The 16,625-nt window shown below is 43.1% G+C and overlaps 1 long non-coding RNA gene across 1 annotated transcript; it reads right to left on the bottom strand.

Moving 5' to 3' along the window:
- Nucleotides 1-1,257: 1,257 nt before the first annotated feature.
- On the bottom strand, nucleotides 1,258-7,084 carry LOC144986703 (uncharacterized). Its single transcript, XR_013650554.1, has 2 exons — nucleotides 2,354-7,084; nucleotides 1,258-2,103 (listed from the first exon to the last, which is right to left on the bottom strand). It is a non-coding gene; the product is annotated as an uncharacterized LOC144986703 (long non-coding RNA).
- Between the last annotated feature and the right edge of the window lie 9,541 nt (nucleotides 7,085-16,625).

Raw genomic sequence — 16,625 nt, 5'->3', positions numbered from 1 at the left:
TTCGCCACGCGCACGCGTTTCAAATTCTACAACTTCTAATTCCAACATTTTGTCCACAGTAGCTTGCCATTGATGCCCGAGAAGTTTCAAAAAGATTGATAAAAATCCCTAGGACGAGTTTTCGTTTGTATCCGTTACTAAAGGTGCTTTTTTATGAAAATTCAAGATGGCCGCCCCTTGCCAAGGTCAAAAGTCAACAAAACTTCTTTGGTAGTTGTAGAATCGTGTTTGTGGCATGTGTGTGCAATTTCGTGAAAATCGCTTGAACAAAAGTGTCATTTTCCCATATTGTGAAAAAACACGAAAATCGCCATTTCTCTGAGTTCGCCACAAAATGGCCGCCAAGCCGTAGGTCGTGTGGCCATCCCATAATGATTTCAAAACTTCTTTGGGATATCTCCAACACGCGTGTTTTGGTTTCGTTGCTCTTATTTGAAATATTTTTTTTTGGCCCCATAAGCGATTTTCGGCCCATTCATTTTTTTTACGGGAACGCTCGCCGTGATGTCATCGTCGTGGGGGGGGTGACATTCTCTTTGCCGAAAATTCATTTTCAATTTATCCCAGATGTGTGCCAATTTTGGTGAGTTTTCGGGTATGTGGCGGGGGTCAAATTTGAGCTCAACGGATCCGTAAGAAAGAAGAAACGTAAAAAAAAAAAAAAAAAATAATGAAACAAAGCAGAAACAATATAGAAGTTTTTGCAGTCAGGTGGCCTATGTATTTCAATGCGGCCTGTCTTTTACTATAGGCTGGGCATGTCTGTTTGGCTTTAAACCCGTCTTTTGAGGGCTTTTTGGGGCTTTTTTGTGTTTTTGTCGTCATTTTTGCGACTACAATTTTAACGTTTGTGCGATGGTGTTGTGCGTGTGTGTGTGTATTTTTGTTGCGTTACACAATTGTCGTGTCGTTTTGTGCTTTGGGCGACTTTTGACCCCATTTTTTGGCGTTTTGACGCGTTTTTTTGACGTTTTGGACTTTTTGAGTGTTCGACCCTCGTACCAGTTACAATATGGTCCTTGCAGTCTATGACTGCTGCGGGCCATAATTAAAGCCGCAAGCGGCGTTGTATGGCCCGCAGACGCAACCCGCCTTCCACGCCCAACTCTACTCACAACGCCTACCTCACCGCCCTAACAGCCCACAAATTAAAAGCTAGTCAAGGCTGCATTTGCTAATTATGCTAACTATGTGTCAGATAAATGCATCTAGACATTAAAGAAAAACACAATTATAAACAACAAACCACAACAAGAATCAAGTTTCTCATGCACGAGGGAGAGGAGCAAATGTGTTGGAAAAGGTCCACCACGTTTCTCTTCTCAAAGGTCTGCCCCTCCCTGTGCTGCTTTTATTAAGAACACAAGTGGGAGGTAACAATTCAAGACAAAGACAAAAAGTTCATTAGGGGGTGTCGTCAAATGACCCTTTTGGTTGGATTCTAAGTTCAAACAGTATCCCTTATCAGCTGAGGACAGTGTGTCGTAAACCCCTCATCCTGGGTGGGGGATGAGAAGCAGATGAACAAACACACAACTGTTTTCAGAAGAGGTAAAAAGGTCAATCTGAGTTAACATTTAAACATACATTTAACCAAATACATTTAAGCAATGATAATAATAAAACAAATTCCTTCACATACTCCCTCCTTTTTATCATTGATAAATGTCAAAATCTCACATCCAATATCACATCTCTTTTCAGTTTTCTGTGACATCTTCATTTTTATAACACTTTCAATTTACACTCAGATGAGAAGTTCTTTTTTTTATTTTCAAGTCATTTCAGTTTCAAAATCATTACAGTCATCTTGTTCTCCCTTTAATAACAAGTTGTATTCTTAAATCATAAGAACACTTTTTACTCCACCATTCACTGCTCTGGAAATCATAGATTGAATACAAGGAAAAATGCACATAGTGAACACACAACATATGATCAATACCATAAAAATTGGTGTCACTATTTTTAACAAAAGTTGCCACCAGGAACCAAAAGCAAACCAGGAGAAGAAATCCCAAGATTGGGGTTTCCTGTCATCCTGCATTGCCTGCTGAACCTTTTCAAGTTGATGTAATGCTTCAGTGACGCTGTGACCTTCATCTGTGTTGTCAGGAATAAATGTACAACAGGTATCATTTAACATTTTACAAACACCTCCCTCCTGAGCAACCAATAAGTCCAAAACCAATCTGTTCTGTAGAACCATAAGTCTCATGCTTGACATTTCTTCACTATAGCCTTTAAATGCTTTAATTGTAGCGTTCAAAAATAAACCTAATCGATAATCAATGGTCTCAATTCTGAGAGCGTTTTTAGCAGTTCCTACCCAGGGAAACAATGCCATAGTTACCTTTTGCCCCGTATTCCAGAGTTTATGGTCTTCAGGTACATCTGATCCCCAAATGGAATCATGTGGCTTGACATCAATAAGGTTACGTCTGTGGCGGAGGTGAGGCTCATGGACTGCAGAAACTATGAAAGTGTGATCTGTGACCTTTACGGGAGCACAAATCCCACTCCAGTCTCTAGGCAGACTGAGGTAGAGGGCCTGCCCACATAACCAAAACATTTGATCAACCACATAAGTACCATTGTTACCTGGCATCAAATCTGGATTAGATCCAACACAACGTCCTCCAGGGCAGGGAACTGCATAACCATGGGAAACTCTGTCATTGATTATCTGGACTGTGAGGGGAACAAGAAGTTCATGACACATCTTTGTCGGCAAAGTTCCTAAAAATTCTGTGCCGTTGTTAGTTACACAATGTGGAAACACAGTTCCTGGTTCCACACTAGCATATGGAGCTAATGATTTTGTCAATTTCAGTTTTTTAAACTGATACAAACTCTTGCAACTTGGTCTTACAAGAGTACCATTTGAAGTGGTGACGGCTCCAGTACTAATATACCCTCTGGTACTATATTCAATAACACAGTCGCTTTTCCACTCAGAAAATTGCTTTGCCTGCAAATTAGGATGTAGGGATGAAGCTGGAATTACAGAACAAACATAGCAATCAGATCTATTCCTTTCTTTAGCCAGTAACATAACATACCTATACCAAGAATTTGTCATATACAGGTGAGTTATGTTCATTTTTGGACTATTCAAAACATCATGTTCATCAATACTCAGCCATCGTCGAGAAACATTTAGTCTTTCCTCGTTGGTGGTTCTTCTTGTAGGTGGATAACGATTCCAAAAGAATCAAATCCTTTTGGTGGCTCCTGCTGAGAGTAGCAGGAACATTAAACAAAATAAACTGTCTCTTAGCCCAGTTGGACACGCCATGGATATGTACCTATCTTCGGGAGGGAGAGGTTACTAGCACATCACCTCCTCAAGTCCTCTAACAGTGTAGGATCCGTGTAGTGCAAAAGAGATCTGGTGTGCTTTCTTCCCTAAAACTAGGTGGATTCCCCTGCTTCGCCGACTTTGAGACAAGCAGCTTCTATACGGCTGCCTCCCTTTGTAGTCAGACTTCCCCACCTAGCAGTTGGAATTAGCCTCACCCAGATGCTTTTTCTTGCAGTGTGACAGGTGGATCCAAAACGTCCTTTCAGCAATCTTTACAGCTGTTGGTGTAGTCAGCAGGACTTGGAATGGCCCTTCCCCCCGTGGGCTGGACCAACACTTCCTTTTTATGGCCTCCACAAACACCCAGTCACCAACCTGCACTGGTGAAGTGTCCTGTGGAGATAAAAAGGAATCTGGCACGTGATTTGTCCTTTGCACATCTTTAGTGGTAAACATTTTTCTCAAATAATCCACTAAATTTGCATCATCATCTGGAGAATGTTGCTGTGTAGGATCAATGTCTGGTAACCTATAAGAACGTCCATACAACATTTCAAAAGGCGTTAAAGGTTGACCTGCTGTGCGTGTGATACGCATGCTTAGCTGAACTAAGTCTATGCAGTCAGGCCACTGTCTGTTTGTCTCTTCCATGCATTTCTTTAATTTTGATTTGATAGTGCTATTAGTTCTCTTAACTAATCCTGCACTCTGTGGGTGATAACTACAATGTCTCTTTAAATCAATACAAAGATGTTGAGCCATTTTGTCTATCACTTGATTTACAAAATGTGTACCATTATCACTCCTTATCACTTGTGGTATGCCAAAAGTTGGGATTATTCTTTTACAAATACCTTTAGCTACTGTAATAGCATCTTGTGTAACACATGGAAAAATTTCAACCCATTTGGAAAATGCATTAATAATCACTAAACAATATTTCAATCCTTTGCTTTTATTCAATTCAATAAAATCCATATGGATTGTATGGAAAAGAAAAGTTCATTCAGGAAATTTTCCTCTCTTAGGTCTAACATTGCCTTGGGGATTATGACGCATACATGTAACACATTGTTTACAAAAAATTTTTTTTATAGAGTTTATAGAGCATAAATCCACAAGTTGTTTAATATTTCTCTAATAAGTTCACCATCCCCCCTGTTGAATCATGGCAAAGCCCATGACTCAAAATTGCTGCCCATTTGTACATAGATTTTGGTAAAATAGGTTTTCCTTCTGTGCTGACATAAAAACCTTGTTCTAACTTTGCTCCCTTTTTCAACCAAATTTTTTCTTGTTTTGGTGCACTGGGTGGCATTTCTTTTAAAACATCAGCGGTTGCATCTGCAGTCACATCCTCATTTGTGCATTTTTCTACATCTTTTGTTGCAGCTTGCTTTGCTGTTACATCTGCAAAGGAATTACCTTTAGAATTATGATCTGTTCTTCGTGTGTGTGTCTCACATTTACATATTGCTACTTTAGATGGTAACATTACAGCAGTCAATAATTCTTTCAGTAAGTCTACATGCATTACTGGTTTTCCTGTTGATGTCTTAACCCTGAGTTCTTCCACTGTTGACAAAACAAATGCACTGTAGCAAACGCATATTGGCTATCAGTATAGATCGTAACTGGCTTATCTTTAAACAGTTTGCATGCTTCAATTAAGGCTGTCAACTCTGCTGATTGTGCTGAGGAATTTCCACACAGGGGTCCTACCTTCAGAACCTTGTCTTGAGTTACAACAGCTAAACCCCACTTTGTTTCTGCCTGTTCAAAGTATAAGTCACTTCCTGCACATGTTCTTTCATTTCTTCCCATTTTTTGTCGTGAACCTTTAGTACAAGAAATAAATGGAACTGCATCTGCCATTTGTTTCTAATTTGTCACTCTTTCTGTATACATTAAATTTTTTGCTGTCACAGTACAGAAACTAGTTTCATCTTTCCAATAAAAATCATTTATTGTACATTTTTGAAAACCTAGTTTACTCACTGCTTCATCATATCTCCTGTCAGGGCTAGGAGACTTTTTGCATCTTAACATGACATACAGAATGTCTGAAGACATAAAATCTGCATGGGGTGACACTCTGGCTTTTGCTTTCTCCATTAAGTTTTTTGCAGTCTGTCCAAGATCAGTTTTAGGTAGATCTAAAATCCAATAATAGTGTGGTTCACCTCTGCCTTCTAGCACACAGATGTCTGTATCGGGGCAACGTCGTGCTTGCATCCCCCCTTCTCTGGTGGGGTAAATTCCTAACTTTAATCTTATCATGACATCTCTCCCTAAAAGATTAAAAGGACAGTTTGGTGCTAAAACCACAGGAATGCTTGTTGTTTCATTAGTGTCAGGATTTTCAAAACAAACTGGTTTACTCAAATGTTTAGTTTCAATTTGACCATCTGCAGATCTCATTTGTATTGTTTTATTTGACTTAGGAAAATCATTGTAATAACTTCTTATCACAGTTCTACAAGCCCCTGAATCACAAAGAAAAACAAACGGTTGTCCCTGAACATAAAGAGTTATTTCTGGCTTTTCCATAAGACAAACTTCAGTGAGATCTAAAAATTCATCACAAATTCGTTGAATTTCTGGTTCAGATTCATTGTTAATCTTGACATTACTTCTACCATCTAGTCAATCTGATTTCTTCCTTTCAGGACAATCTCTCAGCCAATGATCTCTCTGTACACAAATCCAACATCCCTCATCAACCTGCTCTGACCCTCTGTTGCTACTTCCTCTAGACCTTCCTCTAAAATTTCCTTTACCACGACCACGATTTCTTCCTCTCTTCACATTCCTTCCAAAAAACACATCACTACTTTCTTCCTGCCAAAATGTATCTACACTTTGATTCCTAAATTTCTTTCTATTCACCATCACTTTTTCTGCATGAACAGCAAAATTCATAAACTGTTGTAGTGCTCCTGTTGGTAGATCAAAGTAAAGTTTCCTTATCTAGTCTGCAATCTCTGGTCTCATAGCTTGCAGTAAAGCTTGTTTCAGCTGCTGCCTATAGGCACCATCATCATTATCTCTGAGTCCACAATTAGCTTTAAAACTTCTTCAAATCTGACTCTAAAATCAAACACTAATTCTCCATCTTTTTGCTTAGTTTGACCAATCTTTCCATAATCAGGTCTCATTGGAAAGGCTTCTCTAATTCTTTGTCCTAAAAGTGTAAGACTTTGAATTAACTCTTAGACTGTTATGCAGAAGAGGTCTGGGTGGATCGTCATCATTCAAAGGATTCCTTTACTTTTGCCCAGTCTGCTTTCATAGCAGTCATACATGCTTTCTGACATTTAATGCCATTCAGATGATAAGCTCTCTGAACTTTCATCATTTGCCCGTGAGAGATAACTCCCCTCACTGCCTTCCTAACATCCTCTAATGTCCAGGTCCTAAACACAAGAAGTGTAGGCCTCTGGCCATCTTCTCCAGCTCTGGGATTGGGCACTTCAATCATTGGGTTCAGATGACTCTCCAGCTTCTTCCAAACCAACCCCCAAAGTTTCTTTCCATTCATGTTTTTTCCCTTTTCCTCCTAACATTATTTTTCCTTTTTCTGGTGTATTTAAATCAGTCACTGGTGGGTAAAAACCCGTCAACAGAGGAGCATTTGTCCCCTGGTAGGGAGGAGGTGAGAAATCAGCTGGTTTCTGCTCTCCCCCCCTTTCACCCTGCTCCTGCTCGGTCTGCAGCCTGCTGCAGCCTGCTGTTGCAGGGGTCTGAGTCTCACAACTGATTTATCCTCTTCTTTTTTAGGAATCAATCTGAGTTAACATTTAAACATACATTTAACCAAATACATTTAAGCAATGATAATAATAAAACAAATTCCTTCACACTATGCTAGCTATGCTAATGTGGCTTAAAGTGCTAGCATTGCGATCAGCATCATCAACTCTCTCAGAAAAACACAGTGTTCAAAATGCTAATTATGCTAACTATGCTAGCTATGCTTATATGGCTAAAAGTGCTAGCGTAGTAATCAGCATCATTAACTGACTCAGAAAAACACATAACCTAAAATGCTAATTATTCTAACTATGCTAGCTATGTTAATGTGGCTAAAAGTGCTAGCATAGCGAGCATCATCATCAACTGACTCAGAAAAACACATTCCTCCATTGGTGAGAGCTATACGTCATAAGTTAGTAAAAAAAAACAACACTTTTTTCAAAATGGCGGCTTTTCTGTTGTTTTTATCTCCATAGCAACCATTTTATGTTTTGGTCCCCTCAGGAGGACGAACAGATTGACGTCAGTTTCGGACATATCGGTAAAAGTAAACTTTTTGTCGTCCTTAGCAACAGCGGTTTTATGCAAACCACGCCCACATTCCTTATATGTCCATATCCAGTTTTTTTCAATGTATGCAGTTTCACGCATCATTGCATGCATTCAAATTTCACAGTAGTCCTTTGAAAAACATAGGAGTTATAACAGTGCACCACTTTGCTAGCTCGCCACGCGCACGCCGTTTAAAATCTACAACTTCTAATTCCAACATTTTTTCCACAGTAGCTTGACATTGATGCCCAACGTTGGTTATTGGTTTCGTTAGTCGATTCTCAAAAAAAAAGTTCCGAATTTTTTCGTTTTTGCCGAGTCGGCACATTTTTTTGCGACGGTTTTTTGCTTACCACGCCCACATTCCTTTATCGATCTTGTCGTGCGTAGCATCGTTTTGTTCAGCGCGGGCCAAGGAATCGCATATTTCCTCTTCACGACATTCCGATGAAAAATGTGCGAGCTAGCCAAGATGGCAACGGTTGCTAGCTCGCCACGCGCACGCCGTTAAAAATCTACAACTTCTAATTCCAACATTTTGTCCAAAGTAGCTGGCCGTTGGTGCCCGAAAAGTTACGAGACGATTGATGAAAATTCCAACGACGAGTTCTCGTTTGTATCTGGTGCTAAAGGTGCTTTTTTGAGAAAATTCCAGATGGCGGCCTTTTCCCAAGGTCAAAGGTCAACAACACTTCTGGGGTGTTTGTAGACTGGAGCTGGCAGCAAGTGTGTGCAATTGCGTGAAAATCGCTCAAACAAAAGCGTCTTTTCCCCATATTGTGGGAAAACACGAAAATCGCCAATTCTCAGAGTTCGCCACAAAATGGCCGCCAAGCCGTAGGTCGTGTGGCCGTCCCGTAATGATTTCAAAACATCTTTGGGATATCCCCGACACGTGTGTCTTGGTTTCGCGGCTGTATTTCGAAGTACATTTTGTTCGGCCCCATACGCGATTTTCGGCCCATTCATTTTTTTGACGGGATCGCTGGCCGTGATGTCATCGTCTTCGGGGGGGTGACGTTGACTTTGTGGAAAATTCATTTGCAATTTATCCCAGGTGTGTGCACATTTTGGTGACTTTTCGAGCATGCGGCGGGGGTCAAATTCTCGCTGAAAGGCGGCGAAGTCGTCGTTCCAACTGCGAAAACAATATGGTCCTTGCAGTCAGTGACTGCTGCTGCGGGCCATAATAAGGTATGAGGAATAGCAGTGCGCGACTTTGCGAGCTCGCCACGCGGACGCCGTTCCAAATCTACAACTTCTAATTGCAACATTTTTTTCACAGTAGCTTGCCGTTGATGCCCAAAAAGTTTCGAGACGATCGCGGAAAATTCCAACGACAAGTTTACGATTGAATCCAGGGGTAAAGGCGTTTTTTATAGAAGATTCAAGATGCCGGCCTTTTCCCGAGGTCAAAGGTGGACGAAACTCCAGAGGTAGTTGTGGACTTGCTCTAGCAACATGTGAGTCAAATTTCGTGAAAATCGCTCGAAAAAAAGTTCATTTTTCCATCTTGTGTAAAAACGCGAAAAACGCAAAATGGCAGATTTTGGCACAAAATGGCCGCCAAACCATAGGTCGTGTCACCATCCAGTAATGATTTCAAAACGTCCTTTGGATATCGCGGACAAGGGTATATTGGTTTCGTTAGTCGATTCTCAAAAAAAAAGTTCCGAATGTTTTCGTTTTTGCCGAGTCGGCGCATTTTTTTGCGACGGTTTTTTGCTTACCACGCCCACATTCCTTTATCGATCTTGTCGTGCGTAGCATCGTTTTGTTCAGCGCGGGCCAAGGAATCGCATATTTCCTCTTCACGACATTCCGATGAAAATTGTGCGAGCTAGCCAAGATGGCAACGGTTGGTAGCTCGCCACGCGCACGCCGTTCAAAATCTACAACTTCTAATTCCAACATTTTGTCCAGAGTAGCTGGCCGTTGGTGCCCGAAAAGTTACGAGACGATTGATGAAAATTCCAACGACGAGTTTTCGTTTGTATCTGGTGCTAAAGGTGCTTTTTTGAGAAAATTCCAGATGGCGGCCTTTTCCCAAGGTCAAAGGTCAACAACACTTCTGGGGTGTTTGTAGACTGGAGCTGGCAGCAAGTGTGTGCAATTGCGTGAAAATCGCTCAAACAAAAGCGTCTTTTCCCCATATTGTGGGAAAACACGAAAATCGCCAATTCTCAGAGTTCGCCACAAAATGGCCGCCAAGCCGTAGGTCGTGTGGCCGTCCCGTAATGATTTCAAAACATCTTTGGGATATCCCCGACACGTGTGTCTTGGTTTCGCGGCTGTATTTCGAAGTACATATTGTTCGGCCCCATACGCGATTTTCGGCCCATTCATTTTTTTGACGGGATCGCTGGCCGTGTTGTCATCGTCTTCGGGGGGATGACGTTGACTTTGTGGAAAATTAATTTGCAATTTATCCCAGGTGTGTGCACATTTTGGTGACTTTTCGAGCATGCGGCGGGGGTCAAATTCTCGCTGAAAGGCGGCGAAGTCGTCGTTCCAACTGCGAAAACAATATGGTCCTTGCAGTCAGTGACTGCTGCTGCGGGCCATAATAAGGTATGAGGAATAGCAGTGCGCGACTTTGCGAGCTCGCCACGCGGACGCCGTTCCAAATCTACAACTTCTAATTGCAATATTTTTTTCACAGTAGCTTGCCGTTGATGCCCAAAAAGTTTCGAGACGATCGCGGAAAATTCCAACGACAAGTTTACGATTGAATCCAGGGGTAAAGGCGTTTTTTATAGAAGATTCAAGATGCCGGCCTTTTCCCGAGGTCAAAGGTGGACGAAACTCCAGAGGTAGTTGTGGACTTGCTCTAGCAACATGTGAGTCAAATTTCGTGAAAATCGCTCGAAAAAAAGTTAATTTTTCCATCTTGTGTAAAAACGCGAAAAACGCAAAATGGCAGATTTTGGCACAAAATGGCCGCCAAACCATAGGTCGTGTCACCATCCAGTTATGATTTCAAAACGTCCTTTGGATATCGCGGACAAGGGTATATTGGTTTCGTTAGTCGATTCTCAAAAAAAAAGTTCCGAATGTTTTCGTTTTTGCCGAGTCGGCACATTTTTTTGCGACGGTTTTTTGCTTACCACGCCCACATTCCTTTATCGATCTTGTCGTGCGTAGCATCGTTTTGTTCAGCGCGGGCCAAGGAATCGCATATTTCCTCTTCACGACATTCCGATGAAAAATGTGCGAGTTAGCCAAGATGGCAACGGTTGGTAGCTCGCCACGCGCACGCCGTTCAAAATCTACAACTTCTAATTCCAACATTTTGTCCAGAGTAGCTGGCCGTTGGTGCCCGAAAAGTTACGAGACGATTGATGAAAATTCCAAAGACGAGTTTTCGTTTGTATCTGGTGCTAAAGGTGCTTTTTTGAGAAAATTCCAGATGGCGGCCTTTTCCCAAGGTCAAAGGTCAACAACACTTCTGGGGTGTTTGTAGACTGGAGCTGGCAGCAAGTGTGTGCAATTGCGTGAAAATCGCTCAAACAAAAGCGTCTTTTCCCCATATTGTGGGAAAACACGAAAATCGCCAATTCTCAGAGTTCGCCACAAAATGGCCGCCAAGCCGTAGGTCGTGTGGCCGTCCCGTAATGATTTCAAAACATCTTTGGGATATCCCCGACACGTGTGTCTTGGTTTCGCGGCTGTATTTTGAAGTACATATTGTTCGGCCCCATACGCGATTTTCGGCCCATTCATTTTTTTGACGGGATCGCTGGCCGTGATGTCATCGTCTTCGGGGGGGTGACGTTGACTTTGTGGAAAATTCATTTGCAATTTATCCCAGGTGTGTGCACATTTTGGTGACTTTTCGAGCATGCGGCGGGGGTCAAATTCTCGCTGAAAGGCGGCGAAGTCGTCGTTCCAACTGCGAAAACAATATGGTCCTTGCAGTCAGTGACTGCTGCTGCGGGCCATAATAAGGTATGAGGAATAGCAGTGCGCGACTTTGCGAGCTCGCCACGCGGACGCCGTTCCAAATCTACAACTTCTAATTGCAACATTTTTTTCACAGTAGCTTGCCGTTGATGCCCAAAAAGTTTCGAGACGATCGCGGAAAATTCCAACGACAAGTTTACGATTGAATCCAGGGGTAAAGGCGTTTTTTATAGAAGATTTAAGATGCCGGCCTTTTCCCGAGGTCAAAGGTGGACGAAACTCCAGAGGTAGTTGTGGACTTGCTCTAGCAACATGTGAGTCAAATTTCGTGAAAATCGCTCGAAAAAAAGTTCATTTTTCCATATTGTGTAAAAACGCGAAAAACGCAAAATGGCAGATTTTGGCACAAAATGGCCGCCAAACCATAGGTCGTGTCACCATCCAGTTATGATTTCAAAACGTCCTTTGGATATCGCGGACAAGGGTATATTGGTTTCGTTAGTCGATTCTCAAAAAAAAAGTTCCGAATTTTTTCGTTTTTGCCGAGTCGGCACATTTTTTTGCGACGGTTTTTTGCTTACCACGCCCACATTCCTTTATCGATCTTGTCGTGCGTAGCATCGTTTTGTTCAGCGCGGGCCAAGGAATCGCATATTTCCTCTTCACGACATTCCGATGAAAATTGTGCGAGCTAGCCAAGATGGCAACGGTTGGTAGCTCGCCACGCGCACGCCGTTCAAAATCTACAACTTCTAATTCCAACATTTTGTCCAGAGTAGCTGGCCGTTGGTGCCCGAAAAGTTACGAGACGATTGATGAAAATTCCAACGACGAGTTTTCGTTTGTATCTGGTGCTAAAGGTGCTTTTTTGAGAAAATTCCAGATGGCGGCCTTTTCCCAAGGTCAAAGGTCAACAACACTTCTGGGGTGTTTGTAGACTGGAGCTGGCAGCAAGTGTGTGCAATTGCGTGAAAATCGCTCAAACAAAAGCGTCTTTTCCCCATATTGTGGGAAAACACGAAAATCGCCAATTCTCAGAGTTCGCCACAAAATGGCCGCCAAGCCGTAGGTCGTGTGGCCGTCCCGTAATGATTTCAAAACATCTTTGGGATATCCCCGACACGTGTGTCTTGGTTTCGCGGCTGTATTTCGAAGTACATTTTGTTCGGCCCCATACGCGATTTTCGGCCCATTCATTTTTTTGACGGGATCGCTGGCCGTGATGTCATCGTCTTCGGGGGGGTGACGTTGACTTTGTGGAAAATTCATTTGCAATTTATCCCAGGTGTGTGCACATTTTGGTGACTTTTCGAGCATGCGGCGGGGGTCAAATTCTCGCTGAAAGGCGGCGAAGTCGTCGTTCCAACTGCGAAAACAATATGGTCCTTGCAGTCAGTGACTGCTGCTGCGGGCCATAATAAGGTATGAGGAATAGCAGTGCGCGACTTTGCGAGCTCGCCACGCGGACGCCGTTCCAAATCTACAACTTCTAATTGCAACATTTTTTTCACAGTAGCTTGCCGTTGATGCCCAAAAAGTTTCGAGACGATCGCGGAAAATTCCAACGACAAGTTTACGATTGAATCCAGGGGTAAAGGCGTTTTTTATAGAAGATTCAAGATGCCGGCCTTTTCCCGAGGTCAAAGGTGGACGAAACTCCAGAGGTAGTTGTGGACTTGCTCTAGCAACATGTGAGTCAAATTTCGTGAAAATCGCTCGAAAAAAAGTTCATTTTTCCATATTGTGTAAAAACGCGAAAAACGCAAAATGGCAGATTTTGGCACAAAATGGCCGCCAAACCATAGGTCGTGTCACCATCCAGTTATGATTTCAAAACGTCCTTTGGATATCGCGGACAAGGGTATATTGGTTTCGTTAGTCGATTCTCAAAAGAAAAGTTCCGAATGTTTTCGTTTTTGCCGAGTCGGCACATTTTTTTGCGACGGTTTTTTGCTTACCACGCCCACATTCCTTTATCGATCTTGTCGTGCGTAGCATCGTTTTGTTCAGCGCGGGCCAAGGAATCGCATATTTCCTCTTCACGACATTCCGATGAAAAATGTGCGAGCTAGCCAAGATGGCAACGGTTGGTAGCTCGCCACGCGCACGCCGTTCAAAATCTACAACTTCTAATTCCAACATTTTGTCCAGAGTAGCTGGCCGTTGGTGCCCGAAAAGTTACGAGACGATTGATGAAAATTCCAACGACGAGTTTTCGTTTGTATCTGGTGCTAAAGGTGCTTTTTTGAGAAAATTCCAGATGGCGGCCTTTTCCCAAGGTCAAAGGTCAACAACACTTCTGGGGTGTTTGTAGACTGGAGCTGGCAGCAAGTGTGTGCAATTGCGTGAAAATCGCTCAAACAAAAGCGTCTTTTCCCCATATTGTGGGAAAACACGAAAATCGCCAATTCTCAGAGTTCGCCACAAAATGGCCGCCAAGCCGTAGGTCGTGTGGCCGTCCCGTAATGATTTCAAAACATCTTTGGGATATCCCCGACACGTGTGTCTTGGTTTCGCGGCTGTATTTCGAAGTACATTTTGTTCAGCCCCATACGCGATTTTCGGCCCATTCATTTTTTTGACGGGATCGCTGGCCGTGATGTCATCGTCTTCGGGGGGGGTGACGTTGACTTTGTGGAAAATTCATTTGCAATTTATCCCAGGTGTGTGCACATTTTGGTGACTTTTCGAGCATGCGGCGGGGGTCAAATTCTCGCTGAAAGGCGGCGAAGTCGTCGTTCCAACTGCGAAAACAATATGGTCCTTGCAGTCAGTGACTGCTGCTGCGGGCCATAATAAGGTATGAGGAATAGCAGTGCGCGACTTTGCGAGCTCGCCACGCGGACGCCGTTCCAAATCTACAACTTCTAATTGCAACATTTTTTTCACAGTAGCTTGCCGTTGATGCCCAAAAAGTTTCGAGACGATCGCGGAAAATTCCAACGACAAGTTTACGATTGAATCCAGGGGTAAAGGCGTTTTTTATAGAAGATTCAAGATGCCGGCCTTTTCCCGAGGTCAAAGGTGGACGAAACTCCAGAGGTAGTTGTGGACTTGCTCTAGCAACATGTGAGTCAAATTTCGTGAAAATCGCTCGAAAAAAAGTTCATTTTTCCATCTTGTGTAAAAACGCGAAAAACGCAAAATGGCAGATTTTGGCACAAAATGGCCGCCAAACCATAGGTCGTGTCACCATCCAGTAATGATTTCAAAACGTCCTTTGGATATCGCGGACAAGGGTATATTGGTTTCGTTAGTCGATTCTCAAAAAAAAAGTTCCGAATGTTTTCGTTTTTGCCGAGTCGGCGCATTTTTTTGCGACGGTTTTTTGCTTACCACGCCCACATTCCTTTATCGATCTTGTCGTGCGTAGCATCGTTTTGTTCAGCGCGGGCCAAGGAATCGCATATTTCCTCTTCACGACATTCCGATGAAAATTGTGCGAGCTAGCCAAGATGGCAACGGTTGGTAGCTCGCCACGCGCACGCCGTTCAAAATCTACAACTTCTAATTCCAACATTTTGTCCAGAGTAGCTGGCCGTTGGTGCCCGAAAAGTTACGAGACGATTGATGAAAATTCCAACGACGAGTTTTCGTTTGTATCTGGTGCTAAAGGTGCTTTTTTGAGAAAATTCCACATGGCGGCCTTTTCCCAAGGTCAAAGGTCAACAACACTTCTGGGGTGTTTGTAGACTGGAGCTGGCAGCAAGTGTGTGCAATTGCGTGAAAATCGCTCAAACAAAAGCGTCTTTTCCCCATATTGTGGGAAAACACGAAAATCGCCAATTCTCAGAGTTCGCCACAAAATGGCCGCCAAGCCGTAGGTCGTGTGGCCGTCCCGTAATGATTTCAAAACATCTTTGGGATATCCCCGACACGTGTGTCTTGGTTTCGCGGCTGTATTTTGAAGTACATATTGTTCGGCCCCATACGCGATTTTCGGCCCATTCATTTTTTTGACGGGATCGCTGGCCGTGTTGTCATCGTCTTCGGGGGGGTGACGTTGACTTTGTGGAAAATTAATTTGCAATTTATCCCAGGTGTGTGCACATTTTGGTGACTTTTCGAGCATGCGGCGGGGGTCAAATTCTCGCTGAAAGGCGGCGAAGTCGTCGTTCCAACTGCGAAAACAATATGGTCCTTGCAGTCAGTGACTGCTGCTGCGGGCCATAATAAGGTATGAGGAATAGCAGTGCGCGACTTTGCGAGCTCGCCACGCGGACGCCGTTCCAAATCTACAACTTCTAATTGCAATATTTTTTTCACAGTAGCTTGCCGTTGATGCCCAAAAAGTTTCGAGACGATCGCGGAAAATTCCAACGACAAGTTTACGATTGAATCCAGGGGTAAAGGCGTTTTTTATAGAAGATTCAAGATGCCGGCCTTTTCCCGAGGTCAAAGGTGGACGAAACTCCAGAGGTAGTTGTGGACTTGCTCTAGCAACATGTGAGTCAAATTTCGTGAAAATCGCTCGAAAAAAAGTTCATTTTTCCATATTGTGTAAAAACGCAAAAAACGCAAAATGGCAGATTTTGGCACAAAATGGCCGCCAAACCATAGGTCGTGTCACCATCCAGTTATGATTTCAAAACGTCCTTTGGATATCGCGGACAAGGGTATATTGGTTTCGTTAGTCGATTCTCAAAAAAAAAGTTCCGAATGTTTTCGTTTTTGCCGAGTCGGCACATTTTTTTGCGACGGTTTTTTGCTTACCACGCCCACATTCCTTTATCGATCTTGTCGTGCGTAGCATCGTTTTGTTCAGCGCGGGCCAAGGAATCGCATATTTCCTCTTCACGACATTCCGATGAAAAATGTGCGAGTTAGCCAAGATGGCAACGGTTGGTAGCTCGCCACGCGCACGCCGTTCAAAATCTACAACTTCTAATTCCAACATTTTGTCCAGAGTAGCTGGCCGTTGGTGCCCGAAAAGTTACGAGACGATTGATGAAAATTCCAACGACGAGTTTTCGTTTGTATCTGGTGCTAAAGGTGCTTTTTTGAGAAAATTCCACATGGCGGCCTTTTCCCAAGGTCAAAGGTCAACAACACTTCTGGGGTGTTTGTAGACTGGAGCTGGCAGCAAGTGTGTGCAATTGCGTGAAAATCG

Source organism: Oryzias latipes, chromosome 17 (assembly GCF_053564925.1).
Source record: "Oryzias latipes strain Hd-rR chromosome 17, Olatipes_Hd-rR_3.1".
NCBI lineage: Eukaryota > Metazoa > Chordata > Actinopteri > Beloniformes > Adrianichthyidae > Oryzias > Oryzias latipes.
The sequence above is the reverse complement of the archived record's forward strand: the minus strand, read 5'-3'. Positions and strand labels throughout refer to the sequence as shown.